The sequence below is a fragment of the Microtus ochrogaster genome, linkage group LG1 (genome assembly GCF_000317375.1).
Source record: "Microtus ochrogaster isolate Prairie Vole_2 linkage group LG1, MicOch1.0, whole genome shotgun sequence".
Taxonomy (NCBI): Eukaryota; Metazoa; Chordata; class Mammalia; order Rodentia; family Cricetidae; genus Microtus; species Microtus ochrogaster.
Window position 1 is genome coordinate 48041016 of NC_022027.1, and position 17853 is coordinate 48058868.

A 17853-nucleotide genomic window follows, 5' to 3' on the forward strand; every position below is an offset into this window, starting at 1 on the left:
AGAAAGCAAGCTAGGCACGGATGAATCACTCAAGTACTGTCCTGAACTGTCCTAACTCTGATTCTGTCCCTCTGCCATCAAGAGGATGTGAGTGCTTCAGAATGAGCAAAAATAGCCATTCTGCAAGAGACTTGGTGTCTATGCAGGTTATCACAGAGCAAATATATGTCTATAATGAGTACAATGATAGACCTTGGATTTACAAACTGTACAACATATTGAGAAGCCCTAACTAGCCATCTATGAACTGGTCAAAATGAAAACTATTATTGACAATAACACTTATCTTGCAAATTGATATGTTTTGAATATTACAGAATGCAATCTAATCTTACAATTTTTTATTATAGAGAAAATATGTGGCCTTATTGATCCAAACTTGCATTTATGAAAGGACTTTATGGTGGCACCTTAGAAAATATCCTCTGTATAAGTAATTATCAAATTTTAATTTTTACTTAAATTTTCAGCCAATGGACAGCATGTTATTTGAAACAGATTTATGTTTGAATTCCACAGGCTTCAAATTACTCCATATCTTTGTGGAAATCAAATCTGAGTCATTTGTCGCCCATATCTCCAGTTTATGAAGGTTACTTTCAGCAATATCGTCTGCTTATGTCCTGCACAGTCCTTGCTATGGTTTAGTCTGAAGAGAACTTGTTCCTCTTTCTTCGTGGCAAATAAAGATGCAATACACTACTGAATCAGTGTTGGTGTATAGAAAATAGTGGCTTCAAGCAGATGAGGTATTTTATTGTGTGATACAAAGGGGCAGAGAGTATTTGGGACATTGGGGGTATTATTGCCAGAGAAATGATTCCCAAAGGTTTCTGGTACACTCTGTAAACATAACTCACAATTACATTTTCTCTCAGAAAGTATGCGCTGGCAGTATGCCTCAACAGGACCCAGTAAAGACCCGGGAGATCTCCATGCCGATGTGAAAGAGGAGTTCATGAGAGCTCTTCTAAGGGGTCAAATTAACTCAAAGGTCAAGTTCAAGCAAGCAGAACAAACTGGCTCAGAAGGGGTGACTTCAGAGCCAAGCCTTCTCTGCGTTGCTCATTTGTTGCAGCAGTTATATTATAGACCAAATTGATGTTTGCAATATATAAGCATATTTGGCAGCCTTCACAACATAGTCCTTAATGAATTTTACTGACAAACATTATGGAGTGTCGAAATTTTCCTCAAGCAGTTTTCTAGCTAAGCTCCCAATAGCCTGAGAATGAAAGGGTTAAGTGTTGTGATCATAAACCATACAGTAATTGTTCTCAGACCTATTAGCAAAATGTCGTGTGTGAAGTTTCATCCTGCCATTCCCCATGGGTCCTGTTCACTAAGCCCTTGCATTTTGACAGTTATTATCACCCAAGCACAAAACATCACTGCTATAACCTAGAAATACCAACATAGCAATGTATCAACATCATTGGGTCTCTAGAAATAATTATTAAAATTCTTGTATTATTTGGAGTGTGTTACAGGAAAAGATAAACTTTTATATTTACTTTTCAAAGATGCTAACAAGTTAATTTCAATGGAAATCAGCATATATATATATATATATATATATACACGGATATATATGTATATCTGTGTATAGTCCTTTCTAAGGCAGTATTGCCCTCTTTACTTAATAATTCTTAGGTAGACTCAGTTCACATTCGCTGGAAATGTTGTAGAAGTTCTGGGCAGGCTATTGTTTATGAAAAATGTTTGTGTTTTTTAACTTTGCTTTTGCTATGATAGTTACAGGGAAAATGGAGATGGCTCAGCAATTGAGTGCATATTATTCACGCTACTTCTGCAGCAGTCGCTGGTTTGGGTTTCCAGCACCCATGTCAGGGGGCACACAACTGCCTGTAATTCTATCTCTAGGAGGTTCTAGGACCTCTTTTGGCCTACCTGGTGCAGGCCCTCATGTGCATATATCTTGACCCACACTAGTATGCATAATTAAAAATTAAATTAAATCTTTGAAAAGTGACCAGCTTAGTGTTGCCTCTTCTCTTTTATTGTTATGCTTCTACATATATATATATGTGTGTGTGTGTGTGTGTGTGTGTGTGTGTGTGTGTATATACATTTGTATTTATGGAATGATTTTTATGCCTTAATTTTATTAAAAGGGACAACGGTACTAGATATTTCTGTTAAGCAAAGTTGTGTCTCCATTTCTTTACTCGTACATAGGCATTGCTTTTGTTTTCTAGCCTAGTGAATTATATATTCCTAATTGAAGGAATGGTGGTGTTCTGTCATATATCTGAAGACCAGTGGCCAATGACAAGTTCAGAGCAGCCTGAGAAATCCTTCCCATGTTCTCATGAGCAAATAGATATAAGAGTGAGCAAGCTCAGCTGCTAAGAATGCAGCTGGAAGTGGTAGAGGTACCTGCAGCTGTAGAGAAAACGTTGAGCAATGTACATGCATTTGCTGTACTATGTACCCTCTATTTGCTGAAACATCATGGACAACAGCAAGTCACAAGGCTAATCCTATGGTCATAATGGGCAAATTATGACAGTAGAGGTCCAAGTATATGCATATAGGAAACCATTAATTACAACTGTGCATAACATTAATCCACCACAATAATTAACCCTTGGATGTGAAGTTTATTATAGAGAGGATATACACACTGACGATTGCTTAATAAGGCACAGTTAGAAAACTCTATTGAATAGGATTTTTTGTCACACCAGAGAAGGAATGTATCATATTGGAAGGACATTAATGCAGAGATTAGTTGGGCATCTTATAGACCAGCAGATCTAAGGAGGGAGAGCAAATGGGAGGTGTCTGCCATGTCTTATCTCTTACCCATAGAACTGAGTTGGTCGATGTTGCCTTCCATTTCTGTCTTAGTTCCTTTCCTGTTGTCTATGATATAATACCCTGTCAAAGGCTGCTTCAGTAAGGAAGGGCTTGTTTAGGGTCACAGTTTGAACTATAGCTCACGCTGGTGGGGATGTCAGGGCAATGGGAGCTGAAAGAACTGGTTGGTCACATTGTGCCAGCATCCAGGAAGAAGAGAGAAGTAATCAATCTTATCTCTGTTAGCTTTCTTCTCTTTATGCAGTCCAGAACCCAAGTGCAGGGAATGGTGCCACTCGGTTTAGAGTGGATCACTCGACCTCATTTAACCTAGTTGATATAATTTTTCTCTGTCTTGTCCAGAAAATACCCTAAAATAATCCCTCATCATATACGCCCCGAGGCCCATTTCCCAGATGCTTCCAGATCCTGCCATATTGACAATAAGCTTCTACCACAGTCTCTAGATAGATAGATTTGAATGTGTTGTTACACTATCTATAGAAATGCTGGCAGGATGTGATGGCTGTTGGTGTGTGCTTTATGAAGACGTACTAGTATAAGCAAGGTGAGAGTGTGCTGACTAAATCCACTGATATTTGCAGATGTGGTACATAAGTATTCACATTTATATACTAGCTGTGATTGCCCACTCATCAGTTCCTGGAAACACGAGAGCAGCACTCAATATTGTCTTCTTAATAGCATTTTCTACAAAAAAAACAAAAAGCCCTATCTTTTAAAAAAAAATCTATTCCTTTATTTATTGAATCTTGTTGTGTACCTCAGGCTGGCTCCTGACTTATTATGAGGCTCAGGCTGTCTCTGAACTGGCAGCACCCTTCCTGCCTCAAAATTTCAAGCAGTGGCATTGCAAGGATGTTCCACCATACCTGGCTACAAAGAAACCCAGTATATTCCATGTGTGTGGTGCACAGTGCATGAATGTGGGTTTATATTTCACATGTGTCGGGCATAAACATACATGTGAAATATATGCATGTGGTGGCCCAAGGGGTACCTATGGTGTCTTTTCCATGTCTCTTCACCTTATATATTTAAGCAGGGTCTCTGTCTGATCCAAAGCTCATACTTTTGGCTGGTCTGGTCAGCTAGCTTGCTCTGAACATTCTTTGTCTCCACCTCCTGCGCTGGAGATCTGAACCTCAATCTTCACACTCATATCTCAAGCACTTCGTTGTTGACCAATCTTGAAAAAGCATCATTCTTGAAGAAAATAATTCATTTTTATTGCTGAGTATGGAATGGAAAAGATGAGATTGCTGTGTCTTGTGATTCTGAGCAGTGATGGCTAAAGGACCTAGAACCAACTGGCCAAATATGGGGGAATTATAGAAATACAATAAATAATGGTAGTAGTAGAGAATGCAACATCCAATCAAATTAGAATCTATCTGTATGAAAGTAGATAAACCAAACTGATCATTATTTTTATGAGGTGTGGGAAAAGAGTTTCACTGTTCTGCAGAGTCAAAGAGACAAATATCTTCTTGGTGGTGGCCCATAGAAGAGGCAACATTGATCATTGGAATGAAGTGAGTGGACCTAGAAGAGGGTACCTTGAGATTGTCTTAGAGTTTCTATTGCCGTGAGGGGATTCTAAGTCTGTGGATGGCATGATGGTTGTGATAGTAATACCTTTGTGGGGAGGAAGTGGTTGTTCAAGAGCATGGAGCTGTGAGCATGCCACGACAGCAATTTACAAATTTCTCAGCAAACTAACATTTTTTTGTACCAAATCGCTAACTTTACAAATTTATTTCAAAATCTATAACCAATTATTTTCCCTCAAAATGCAATATCTTTAATACTTCAGAGTTCCATGAGTCCAATGACAAACCTACATCTGACAGTCACTGAACAACTCCGAGCAGCTACTGTTATCAGGGACTATGAAGTCATGGCTAAAGTCCCAGTGGCAACTTTCTTAGGACATGTTTTCCTAGGTTTTGATAAAAAAAATGCTAAATAATTATATCCCTTTGTTTAATACTAAGGAAATACAATTACAATAATTTGTTAGCTCTGATGTCCAGATGCTATAGTTTGATAGAGAGACTCTGCTATGTGTTGATTGCCTACCATCAACAGTTCCACGCTAGCCTAACACATATTCAGTGCATAGCAATGACTCTGAGAATAAGTTCTCTGCCTACCCTTTCCAACCCCAGAAGCTTCTGGAACAGAAATCATTAAGGGATGGGATATACTTTCACAGAGAGGGAAGGAAGAATAGCTGTAATTTTTCATTTGTAGAAAAACTGTGGGCAAGAGACAGACTAAGGTTTGGAAATTAGAGGCATCGGAAGAAATTTGAAGAGATCTGCTTGGAGGAGGAACAGTTTATCTGTGGTATAATAGATATTAGATAAATAATTTTTGAATGAATGGGAGCAAATTAGAAACAAGGAAACTCCAAGATAAAACTTGGCCTACTTTACCATGTTGCCTAAAGCTGATTTGAATCCTAGCCAGGACATGCTAGAAATATTTGGGAGGATTTGCTGTGTATAATTAATCCAGTTCTACTGAAAACTGCTCCTTAAATACTGCTGGTTTGAGCAGCAAGTCCTTAAATTATCTATTGTTTTTCCACAAAGTCTGTGAATCTGAGTATAGACCTTTTTGTTGTTGGGTAATGAAGACTAACCATGGATATCAGATGAATAGTAACTGTTCAAGTGCACTTTAATTTGATTTGGCATATCCAAAATAGTTTTGAACCTCGATAAAAGTCTTTCAATAAATGTCTAAATGCTCCTGCCAAAAGATATCAGGGTGGCAAATACGGCAAAATGTCAAGAAAGTCTCCCACGTAGGAAGTAATTCCCAATTGTCTCCAGGTATGCAACAGCAAAACAAGGTGTTTTCCTGACTAAAGTATTCTGTTTGATTGTTGATGGCATCAGAAAGTATCACCATACAGACAAACCCCAGAATTCCCTTTGGCCCTTATGGATGGAGCCCAGCTTGTATGTCTGCCCAGAATCGAGTGGGAATTAATTCTTCCTAGACACCATGTGTCAACCTAATTTGTGGTTCCCTCCCCTCCTGAGCTATTGGCAAAGAGGAACATAACACTCATCACACTGTTCGCTTACCTGAGCTGCTGCTCTGTCTTTCTAGAGTGTATGAACAACGACCCTCACAGAAATGGAAAGGAGTTGTAAAGTAAACTGAACATTTTAGAAGTTTTGAAATTCTTACTTTAAGCCCTCTCCTAATGAGATAATGCATTTTTACTCTGGTGAAAAAATAGAAATGTCCTGTTCCTAAAATTCCATTGGTATATCATCAAATGCTTTCTCTTTTTCTGGCACAATGTAGATCAACAGCTGTTGTGTCCATTCTTATTTTAATCTGATATGCAATGAAAGTAATATATGTAACACACGTGGAATGCTAGATTTTCCCCCTATTCTTTTATATTTGGCCATGAAAAAAAGTCTAGCTGTCTCTCATGCATCGTTTATCGTGGTCAGTAGCCCTCCACTATCCAAATTAGGAACTTCGGATCCATTCTGACCCGTTTCCTTCTCCACGTTCCCTAACTCCATTCTTCTCACCTCCCATAATCATGGTGTATTTCTTTTACTGTCCAAATGTCTCTAGAATTCACCCTTCTTTGTACACTAGGGTTGTTATAACCCAACTAGAACCTGCTAGATTCATTATTTCTGTAATCACTAATTCATCTTCTTGTGTTTAATCTTGTTCTCATCAAACCCATCCTGCTTGTAACAGCTAAAAATGATTTTTAAGTCATTGAATTGTTCACTCTCAGTTACTCTATGAGAAGGCCGACCATATCTAACTTACTCAATATTTCATCCCCGATATTTAATCATTGTTTGACAGAAAGTAGGAACATAATAATTATTTATTAAATGAGTTGATATGTGGTTCTGAATTTGTCTGAAAGATAAATTCCCCTGGCTTTATTCACCATGCAGATTGCAACCTAGACTAGAGTCTCCATAGCTACTAGCTTCTCATAATAGGCAACATAGACTACTTTTCTTACCATTGTGTACTGGGGGCTTCCTAATTTGACTGGTGTCTATAACCTGAGCATTAGTCCCTGCAATGCCCTTTAAGTCTGTACACCAAATATAGCACAATTTATTTAATGTAATAACATACTGTACCAGTTTCTTGCCTTATTGACATGGAACATATTTTACTTTTTCTTTGTCCTTTCCCATGTATTATTGCCTGATCTCCCTCCCTCCTTGGTAACTACAACAAAGCATGTTTTCTTAGCCTACGAAAAAGTTTTGGAATACCTGGCACATTTGATTATTCTTGCATTCATTGGCTTGCTTTAAATGTATTTGTGTGCCCATCTCTATTTTTAGCCAGGGTAAATGCTACCTTGGTTGTATTTAGGGTTGGAGACCTGATTTAATCCAATTCTCATCACAAATTCCACTCACTATCAGTTTGTCAAATGAATAAACAAAGCCTACATTAGACACAAAATAATAAAAGCCAAGATTAAATGTATTTATGCCTTTTATGTGTTTATGCTTTCAAAGTTAAGATTCTTCAGCAGCATTTTATGGAATAATAAATAATAGAACGTGTATTTTAATTTCAGAAAATTTAAACATTATCTTTTTTGCTGTCTTAGAGGATGCCCAGGATTTCCTAACACTTAGTTTGCTGGCATCTGTAATCTAAACATTAGCTTTTACCCATATCAATCAAATCCTGTCAATCATAGTAGAATTGTGGGGAAATCATTGCTTCAATCTTTGGCTTTTCTTTTCTTGCTAAGACTACTGGTGTCTGTGTGCAGTGAACGGAGTTCGCATCAGCTCTGCCTGACCAAATTGCCCATACCACATTTCAGCTGAAATAGACTTGTTCAGAACTGCTTTCTCTGTGGCTGTGAAGTCTGTCCCCTCATTAGCATTCCTGTCTATTGTTCACAAAGCATGCTGCTCAATCCAATTTCTATATTGGAAAAATGGAAAAGAAGCGGAATATTTCTTACACAAAAAGGCAGTGACAGAAAAGTCTGCTTGAATTTTTAATCCAGGGAGCAAGCAGGAATGGCAGAGGGTTAAGCATTTACTATCTCTGCAGGAGTTTTTACCCAAGGGCATTTGGGTTTAGAAGATATGCATTGGGCTGAGGCTGGAGACCTGACTGAATGCAGTCCCGCAGTCCTCTCTCTCTGTCTCTCTGTCTCTCTGTCTCTCTGTCTCTGTCTCTCTGTTTCTCTGTCTCTGTCTCTCTGTCTCTCTGTCTCTCTCTCTCTCTCAAGCATCATTGCTATTTTTGTTGGAGGTAATTGGTAGTCAGCAGGGACTGGCTTTGTCACTTTGACTCCTTTGACTGAATCTGATGGGTCTCTTGTTAACCACGAGATGCCACAGCAACCCTCACGGCGCTTCTCAATTCATTACCTACTTTGGACAAGTGATTGAGTCTCCATGTAATACCTTTAATGGAAGCTGTGTTGTGAAAGCAAAGGAGTTTTGGATGAAAGAGACAGGTATTTATTTTTAATGGGGTCACCCTGTATCAGGTGAAGTCTCTGCTTATGGGTCAAATGCAAGCGTCACACCAAGTGGATGTCCCTGTGAGATGAGCAGGGGCAAAGCTGGCTCATACTGCAATTTCTTAGCCACCTGTCTGTAAAAGGATGCCCTGTGAACCAGCTTTTAAGTCATCCCTGCTGACAACTGGTGTTGCAGATCACTAAGACTCGGACAAGTCAGTCTTCCTTTTATTCCAGCCTGCAGCTGCTCTGTGCACGAGACTCTGATGGCAGGGGAGTGGGTTCTGATGAGTCTGCAGCTGAAAGGTCCTGAGAGCTGGGGCATGGCCACAGCACTATATAAGCTGCCTCTGAGCACAATAAAGTGGGCATTCTTGGCATTCTTGTATCAAGGACGTCCCAGTGGCCTCATCTGTCTGTCTGTCTCTGTCTGTGTTTGTGTGTTTTAAAATCTCTGCCTAGGTCCCGTTGAGCGTAGCAAGTAGAGAGTGGGAAAGACTAGACATCTTTTTGCCTTTCTGAATATTATTGGAGAGTTTATGTGACTGAAATCTGTTCTATTGTGGTATTTGCATGCTGTGAACAGATAATCTTCCTTAAACATTTGCCTTGAAACATTGGAAATATTGCTAAAGTAAAAAAAAATTCCTGTTGCTGTTCTATTTCTTATGTATAATTCAAACAATAGAAGTAAAACACATGATTAAACAACATGAAGACTATAGTCTCTACTTAATAAAAGTACAGATAGTTTGTATTATGATTTAATGCATGTCTATTTTCTTTAATTTTCTATTTTAAGCACTCAAAGTTATTACCAAATTACGAATGATTCAGTGACTCTGGTATTTCACTATAGTTCTCATACTAATTATATAAGATATGTCTAAACTTTATATCATGGAAGTTGGCTTTTACGACATATACCTGAAATCCCAGAACTCAGGAGGTTGAAGCAAGAAGATTGTGAGCCAGACATGTGGCCATTGTGAATTCTAATTAATCCTGAGCTATATTAGAAGACCTTCTCTACAAAACCAAAAGTATTTACATTATACAAATGAATTCATGTGGTTAAATAGTAGCTTTCCCACATCTATATTAGATTTATGTCTTTTTGTGAGGCCAGGAGGTTTTCTATGTTACTTGCAATGGTTTAAATACAGTTTCCCTGAAAAATCCATGGTAGGAAGGCATAGTTCACAGTGTAATGGTCAGAGGTGGAACTTTGGGAAGATATTAGATCATAAGAGCACTGACCTAACCAACAAACTAATGTATTGATGGATTCATGACTGAATGGATGATTAGGAGCTGGGGAAACTTGACTGAAGGAAGTGATTGAGGACTTGTCTTTCAAGATAGGTCTTTTCTAAGTCTCCATATTTGGAGGTTAGAGGTGAATATTGTGTCTTCCTCAGCTGCCCTCCACCTTATTTTTTGAGGCAAACTCTGTCATAGAACCCTGTGCTGATGGAGGAAGGTCATTGGTTAATTAAATAAAGAAGCTGCTTGCCCTGATAGGTTAAAACATAGGTGGGAGGAAGAGGAAGTGAGGTCAGACTCGACAGCTCTCCACTCTTGCGGGCAGAGGCAAGAGCTCTGCTCTCTGAGGCACACGCGATGAAGCTCCAACCTAGGATGGACGTAGGCTAGAATCTTCCCGGTAAGTGCACCTTGGGGTGCTACACACAGATGATTAGAAATGGGCTAGTCCAGGTGCGAGAGTTAGCCTAGAAGAGAATGGGCCAAGCAGTGATTAAAAGAATACAGTGTCCGTGTAATTATTTCGGGTAAAGCTAGCCGGAGGTGGCCTGGGTGCTGGGGACGCAGCCCCGCCGCTTCAATTACTACAACACTGTGCTCACCTATTTCACTAATTTAGCTGACTAGTAAGTTTTTGGAAAATCTGCCTGTCAGCTGTCTGTCTGTCGTCTTCATCTTCTACAGCAATAAAGACACAGATACATGATGCTGTCTTGTTGTTTTGTTATTGTTGTTGTTGCTTTTTACATTGATACTGAAGATCCCCAAACTCAAGTCCTTATGCTTGTTAAAACTTACTTTACTCAGGGTGTTATCTTCACGACCCCTATATTTCATTGTATAAATCGTTCTATTTCCTTAATTATTTTATCTTATAAACCTTAAAATTCACTATTGTATTATAGCTCTAAATTTGGAGGAATATATAATCATAAAACAATAAAACATAAAGCACTTATAATTCTCTTTTGAAGTCAAATTCTCTCAACCTAACCCCAATAACCATCAATTACATTTTCTATAAAAAAAAAGTGACCGAATGACCAGAGAATGCTAAATAAGTGGAAGCACATAGATTGCATTAATTTGTGCATATCTTCTTTGCTTAGCATAGGAGTTTTAAGAATCATCCATGTAATTGTGTGTGTGTGTGTGTGTGTGTGTGTGTATTGCATTGTATGAGTAGATTACAACTTTTCATTTGCCATCAAATTTATTGCTTCTAGCTTTTCAAGTTTATAAAAAAAAAGTTGCTGGAAACACATGTAGGTTTTTTGTGATTATGTTTTTATTTTGAAAAGTAGACTATTGGATTACAATATATACTTAATTTTATGCAATAATAACAGCAACCATTTCTTAAAGACTTTACAATGTAGATTTGCTGCAAAAAATGCAGAGTTCTATTTACTTCTCATCAACACTTGAACTGCTAACAGTCCCAACTTTTCTATTTGGGTGTTGCTGTGGTGGGTAACAGTGAACATATGCTATGGCATTCTTAAGAAGGTCAGAAGATAAGCTTTGGGTGTTAGACCTCTCTTGTTCACCTTGTTTAAAATTGGGTTTCTTTGCTGCTGTTGAGCCAGGCTAACTGGTCTACCAGCTTCTAGAAGTGCTACTATCTTCGCCTTCCATTTCTTTTAGACACTAATACCACTGTGTCTAGCTTTTGCATTAGTTCTGGGGATCCAAAATCAGGTTTTTGATCAGAACTATATGAAAAGTGCTTTCTATTTCCCTAGGTATTGTCAATATTTTAGACTAGCATGTGCCTAATAGAGTATCTTAGTTTCAATTTCTGTTTTCTGCACTGATGATATTCAGCATTTATTCATCATCAACATATCTTCTTTGATGAAAAAGGCTAAAATTTTATTCATTTTGTTTTAGTTAAGAACTCCTGATGCTTTCCAAAGCACCTGAGTTTAATTCCCAGCACCCACATGGCAGTTCACAACTGTCTGTAACTCCAGTTCTAGGGAATCAGACACACTTTTCTGACCTCTGCAGGCACCTGATATAAATATGGTACAAAGATAATCATGCAGAAAAATACTCATATACATAAAATAAAAATATAACCTGTTTTCATTATTTTTAGGGAAGTTCAGTAACACAGGATAACAATAAAGATCAATGATTTATTAATAGAAAGGGCCATATACACAGACATCCCATGAAAACAAATCCCTTTCTGCCCAAATAAATCTGCCAACAATGGCTACCAGTCATGCCTAGATTGGTTGAGTCTTGGATATTATAATTCTCTCTTTGCATGTGCATAATGTGAATCTGCTTATTAAAAGCACTAAAACAGCTATTTGTCATGACCGATTTTGATGAATCATATGGATGAAATTTATATTGTTTCCCAGAGAAATGCAATGTCAGGAAACTGAAGCTGCAGGAGGAAATGGGTAAGAAGACCTGAAGGATCCACAGAACAAGAAAACACAGAGCTTCTCAGCCAAACAAATGATGTTCTTTTCAACAGAATTGCAGTATGAACCCGCTGTTTTCAGTTTTCCAGGCTTGTGACTCAATATATCACACTCACGGCAATGAGAGTGGAACACAGGGAGAAATAGACAGACTGCTCATGATCCAAACAGGATGGGATGCAGTAGCACGGACCCTCTTCCATCCTCATCCTTGGCCGGGTCCCAGACTCTGCCAAGTCAGCACATGTACAACCTGCTTTGCACTAGAAGCCTGCTGCTGGGCTCCTCGACTTCCAACTCCTTAACTGGCTTTAAGTTTAACATAAAAATGAAAACTTTGAGTAAGAGGTTTTCTTCTCATGACATACAAGCATGCGTTGTGAATCTTTCTAGAAGAAAAATGAGTCATTTCTAGAGCTTCAACATGAATAGAAGGCAATATGCAAATGAGTGATTCTTAACCACACCGCATGGGAAGGCAGAAAAGGCAGAAAAGCATTCCTAGCAACATATTTGTGAATTGTACACACTTCTTAGGGCAAAAGGGCTTGCTCATTTGTGTAGCAAACTCCTACTAGTTTTTTAAAAACATTTATCTTCTCTCTCTCCACATTAGTGCAAATGTGGAGGTCAGAGACAGTAGGCAGCTCCCTCTGTCCATCGTGTGCCCTTCAGGGGTCAAATTCTCATTGTCAGTCACTGAACCATACTCTTGTCCCTAGCTCTTAAAAGCACAGAAGCTGTTTAAACAGAAATGAAGAAAGAAACTTACCTATACCTATAATGATATATGATCAATTTTACATGGTTCTTACTTAACTTTCTTAGTAGTTTTAAAGGTTGATACAGACATTTTGGAGTGGTTAAAAGCAAAGTACCATGACCTCAAGATTGGAATGGTTTGTTTAATCTGCAAAGTCTTCTTCAAACTGTTACTGTAATTCCTAGGTCTTCAGTTGGTATCACTGTATGGGGAGGCACTAGAAACTCTGGGTGGTGGTGTCTCACTGGTAGAAATGGGTCACGATAGACAGGACCCTTCTCCCTGCTCTCTACTGTGATGGGAACCATGTCTGTGACATGCTCCTATGGCCATCAACAGGACTTCTTTGCCATGACGCACTGAAACCCTCTGGAACCTCAAGCCAGATTCATCAAAGTGAATCTGTTCTCCTTTACAATTCTGTCACGCATTTTGTCATCTCAAAGCAGGCATAACTAACACAAAAGTTAAACTTTTAAAACTTGGCATCTTGTCCCTCCTGTTGGAATGCGTTGAGATGAAAACATAGAAATGATACCAACTGATGTCAAGAACCAAACTATAGGACCATATCACAGCTTTGTTACTCTGCTTGCAAAGTTTTGAAAGACACTTGAATATGGAAAGAATATTTTCTAAGACTTTGGGATGCAAAGATCAATACTTTTTTAGAAACAAAGCCTGGTTTCCTTGTTGAAGCATCTATCCACAAGTTAATCATTAAATTTTGTTCCTGGAAATATCATGAAATGATACTTTGATTCACGTTATTATTTTTAAAAAAAAAGCTTTGGTTGAAAATAATTTTCACTCATCCCCGAATGACAAATGAAGAAAATAAGAACTGTAGATGGCAAAATAATTCAAGCAAGTCAGGGACAGAACCAGGACTCCATCTAGGTCAGCTGAAGTCAAAATCCGTGACGCTACCTCTGCTGTGTGATTTCTTATCTCGTGTTGAACACATTGCTCAGTCTGCAGTGTAGCTCCGCTTTCCACCTTCAGTGTTTAGATTTCACCTCCAGCGAACAACCTGAAACATACTTTCCCTTTCTCACACTTGGCACATTGTCTCTCCTCTCCAGGTTGGACTCCCGCGAAATCACCCAGCTTCACTTTAATTGGCATTGGCAGCATGTGGTCTCTGATAAAAAGCATATTTTTTTTCCTGAGATTGCAGTCATCAGTTGGGCTCCTTTTTTTCTTTTTCTTTCTTTTCTTTTTTTTTTTTTGGCCCCTCCATCAAGCTGAACTTTTCTGGAAAAAGAAACAGCAGCTTGTGGGTTACTAAGTGCCAGAGAGCTGAACTTGAGGGGAGGGGGATTTAAAAATACATTTTAAAAGCCTGCAAATGCATGTGAATGCATGCATAGACTGGCATCCGCTGCCTAATCCACCTATGATGCATATGCCGAGCTAGTCAGTGTATGCAAAACTCTCAAAGGGCACGGTTTTGATCTGCTGCCTATTTATTCCAAACATAGCTAAATGGGGAGAGCAAATCTACAAAGTGATGCTCCAGGGGCCCTACGGCCTATATAGAATTTAAACTCAAATGATTTGCAAAATCACTACTAAGACAGCTTGCTCATACTGTCAGCGTGCCAGCACCAGAAGCTTCTGGTGTATTTTTGTCTTGGCAGATGCACATTCTGTTATAAAGGTCTGTTCATCTGATGCCTTCCTTGTTTTCAGGTAATGCTCAGTGTCTTCTTGCAGAGGGAGGCTTGTTAGTGAGACCCTGCGAGGACTCTAAGTAGTGAAGAGGGACACTGTACACTCTGACCCCGTCATAGACCACCGTCCTGGCTTATGTCCCTGAGGATTTCATCTGTACTTCAGAAAACTACAAGTCACGGGTCTTCTCATTCCTTCCACATTTGTAATTTCCAGGGCTTTCGAGTCAGAGAGAAAGTGAAGACAGGGCTGGATAATGTCAAAATGGTTATATTGATTATATCCCTTCAAAATCCCTTCAAAAATCACCTCAGACTTGAGGAAGCTTTTTTTTTTTTTTTGAAATTAAAAAATACCATGGTTTTCCAAACTGATTAGCATAGTTTTTCAGCCACTCTGAAGTGTTTGTTAGGCTTCACATGCTGGTCTCCATATGCCTCTTTTCAATTACATGTGCTGCTACCAGAATGGCTAAAGGAACGCTTCTTTAGCAACAGAAAGCAAACTGTGAGGCTTTGTGCAGCGTAACTAGTTAGCGCGCGATGTCTCGAACTGCCCTGATTTCATCACCAAACTGCTAGATGTTCTGTTGGCAGAAATAGCCGCTAAAATGGGCCTGAAAATGAGATCCTCAGTGGGCATGGAGGGGGCCAGAAAAGACTTAAAATAACATGAGGTCAAGTGGAGACGTAATTGTTGTGGCGCTGCCTGGTGAGGACATCCATTTTTGAAGGAAGCAAAAGTAAGACACAATGAATCCGTCTAGTCTTTAATGAACGTTATTTACGTTTGGCTGATTCAAAAATTTTCAAGTTACTTGAAAATTTTTTTAATCGTTCACCACTGCAACTTTGTAAAGCAAATACTGTCATTTTACATATTGGAAATCTACCACAGAAAGACAATCGTTTTTGCGAGGGCAAGGAGAGGGGTGCTGTTTAGAACAAGCAGTGTGTTCCAGGCCTGCATTCCAGGGACAGGTGCCGAGCTAAGGGAGTTGAGGAGACATTAGAAAGCCCTTGGTTCATCTGTGCTGATGTGGCTGAACTTGGGGTTGTGTTACTAGCCTGAAAATTCTCTCCAGTCACACCCACGAGAGCGCCTGTCGTATACCAGTTCTCAGGAAGAGTATGTGGAATGAAGGAACGAAATGTTACTTTCTTGGAAGTACCAGAAGCAAGCTGACTAGAGAGCAAAGCAAGACATTGGTTGGACAAAACAAGCAATCAGTGTGTGACGTTTCTAGTTGGCTTCTTGATTGTTCTACTACAGGAGATACATCCTTCAAGGCTCTGTTGCTAATCGCAGTCATTGTTGAGCTTGAGTAAGACCCACAGACACACCAGTCACTGGGTTTTGTTTGGTTTCTTCAGTCTGGTACTGGGCTTTCTGCATACTCAATATGGGTTATTATATAGAAAGCAGTCTCTCTTGGTTCAGATATTACAATACTTTCAAAAGATTGAAATTGTATTCTAACTTCTCAAAATTTATTCTCATATATTACATCCCAACCAGTTTCCCCTCCCTCCTTTTTCCCAGATCATTTCCACCACTTCTCTCTGCCCACAGTCCACTCCTTGTTTCTCTTCAGAAAAGGGCAGGTCCCACACAGATATCAACCAAATGTGACATATCAAGTTGCAATAAGATTAGGCATCTTCCCTCATATTAAAGTCAGATGAAGCAACCCAGTAAGAGGAAAAGGATAACAAAAGCAGACAAGGGAGTCAGAGACAGCCTCTGCTCACACTGCTAGGAGTTCCGCATGAACTCCATGCTACCCAACTGTCACATATATACAGAGGGCCGAGGTCAGTCTCATGCAGGCTTCCTGGTTGTTGCTTTAATCTCTGTGAGTCCCTCTGGGCCCAAGTTAGGTGATGCTGTGGGTTTTTTTGTGATGTCCTTGACCTCACTGGCTCCTACAATTCTTCCTCCCTCTCTCCTCCCTGATTACTTGAGGTCCGCCTAACATTTGACTGTGCATCTCTGCATCTGTTCCCATCAGCTGCTGGAAGAAGCCTGTCTGATCACAACTGGGCTAGGCACTAATCTGAGTAGAGCAGAATATTGTAATGAATCATTTTTTTTTTTTTTTGACTTTTTTCCTGGTAGTGTTTGGTTCCATCAAAGGTCTCTGGGCCATCCAGACTCTGCTTCCTCACCCCCTAGGCAGTGTCAGGGGTAAACTCCCTCTTGTGGTACGGGTGTCAATTTGGACCACAATTTCCACATCCTACCTCTTTACCCCAGCACATCTTATAGACAGGACAAATTGCAGATCAAAGGCTTTGTGACTGGGTTGGTGTCCCAGTCTCTCCACTGGAAGTCTTGCCTGATTCCAGGAGCTGGCCAGCTCAGGCTCTGTGCTCACACCCTTCCCAGGAGTCTTAGCTAGGGTCACCCTTGAAGCTTCCTTGGAGTGTCCATTGCTCCAGGATTCTACCTCACTCCAAAAATGCCTCCGAGTACCAGCTGTCTCTCCTTTCATATTCTCCCCACCTGACTCCTGTATGCTCCTGCCTCTGTCCCCACCCCACCTCCAGTTCACCCATGATATCTATTCTATGTCCCCTATCCACGGAGATTCTGTATCCCCCTTGAGCCCTCCCTGTTACTCTTAACAAGTTATTGTTGGAATATATCTTACTTATTTCTTTAATTTTTTTCTTTATGAGCACGGAGAATGCTTATGTCAGTGTTGTCTAAAGTAAATGATGTCACTGTGGACAAGAATTCCTGGAAAGAAGCTGTGTGTGCAAAGACTGAATGACTGATAGAACCACAGTGATGTGGGGAGGTTGGGATGTGGCAGGTCCAGAGGCTAATTAGCTTGTCTTGGGCTAGCTTTAGTTACCTGAGTAGCCATTGCTTGCCCATCTCTGTGTCAGAAATAACATCCTGTAACTAACATGTTAAGATCTTTTGAAACCTGTTAATTTAGTGGACCCCTAGCTTCCACTAACCTCAAAGGCAAAATTCCATCAAATAGCACCTGAGGCCTATGTAACATCTTGCCCCATCTTGGTATACCTTACTTCTGTGATGTATAGATCCACATGTTTTAAACATGTAATTTATGACCTTCTTTGTTCTGTAAGATTATAAGCTTTATGAAACTGTTTTCACCTTGGAACATGGAATTTTGGGTAACAGAAACCTGGGTTCCTGGGCAGTGAGCACTCAAATTTGGCTGTAGAATAAACTATCTCTTATTACCTTAAAAGAAAAAAAAAATGTTCATAACATCTAAGAGGAAAGAGTTATTTTTAAGTAATAGAGAGAAGCTGTAGAGAATATTAATAGGTGTTGGCTTCAAGCACATTTAGGACACACATTCTGGAGGA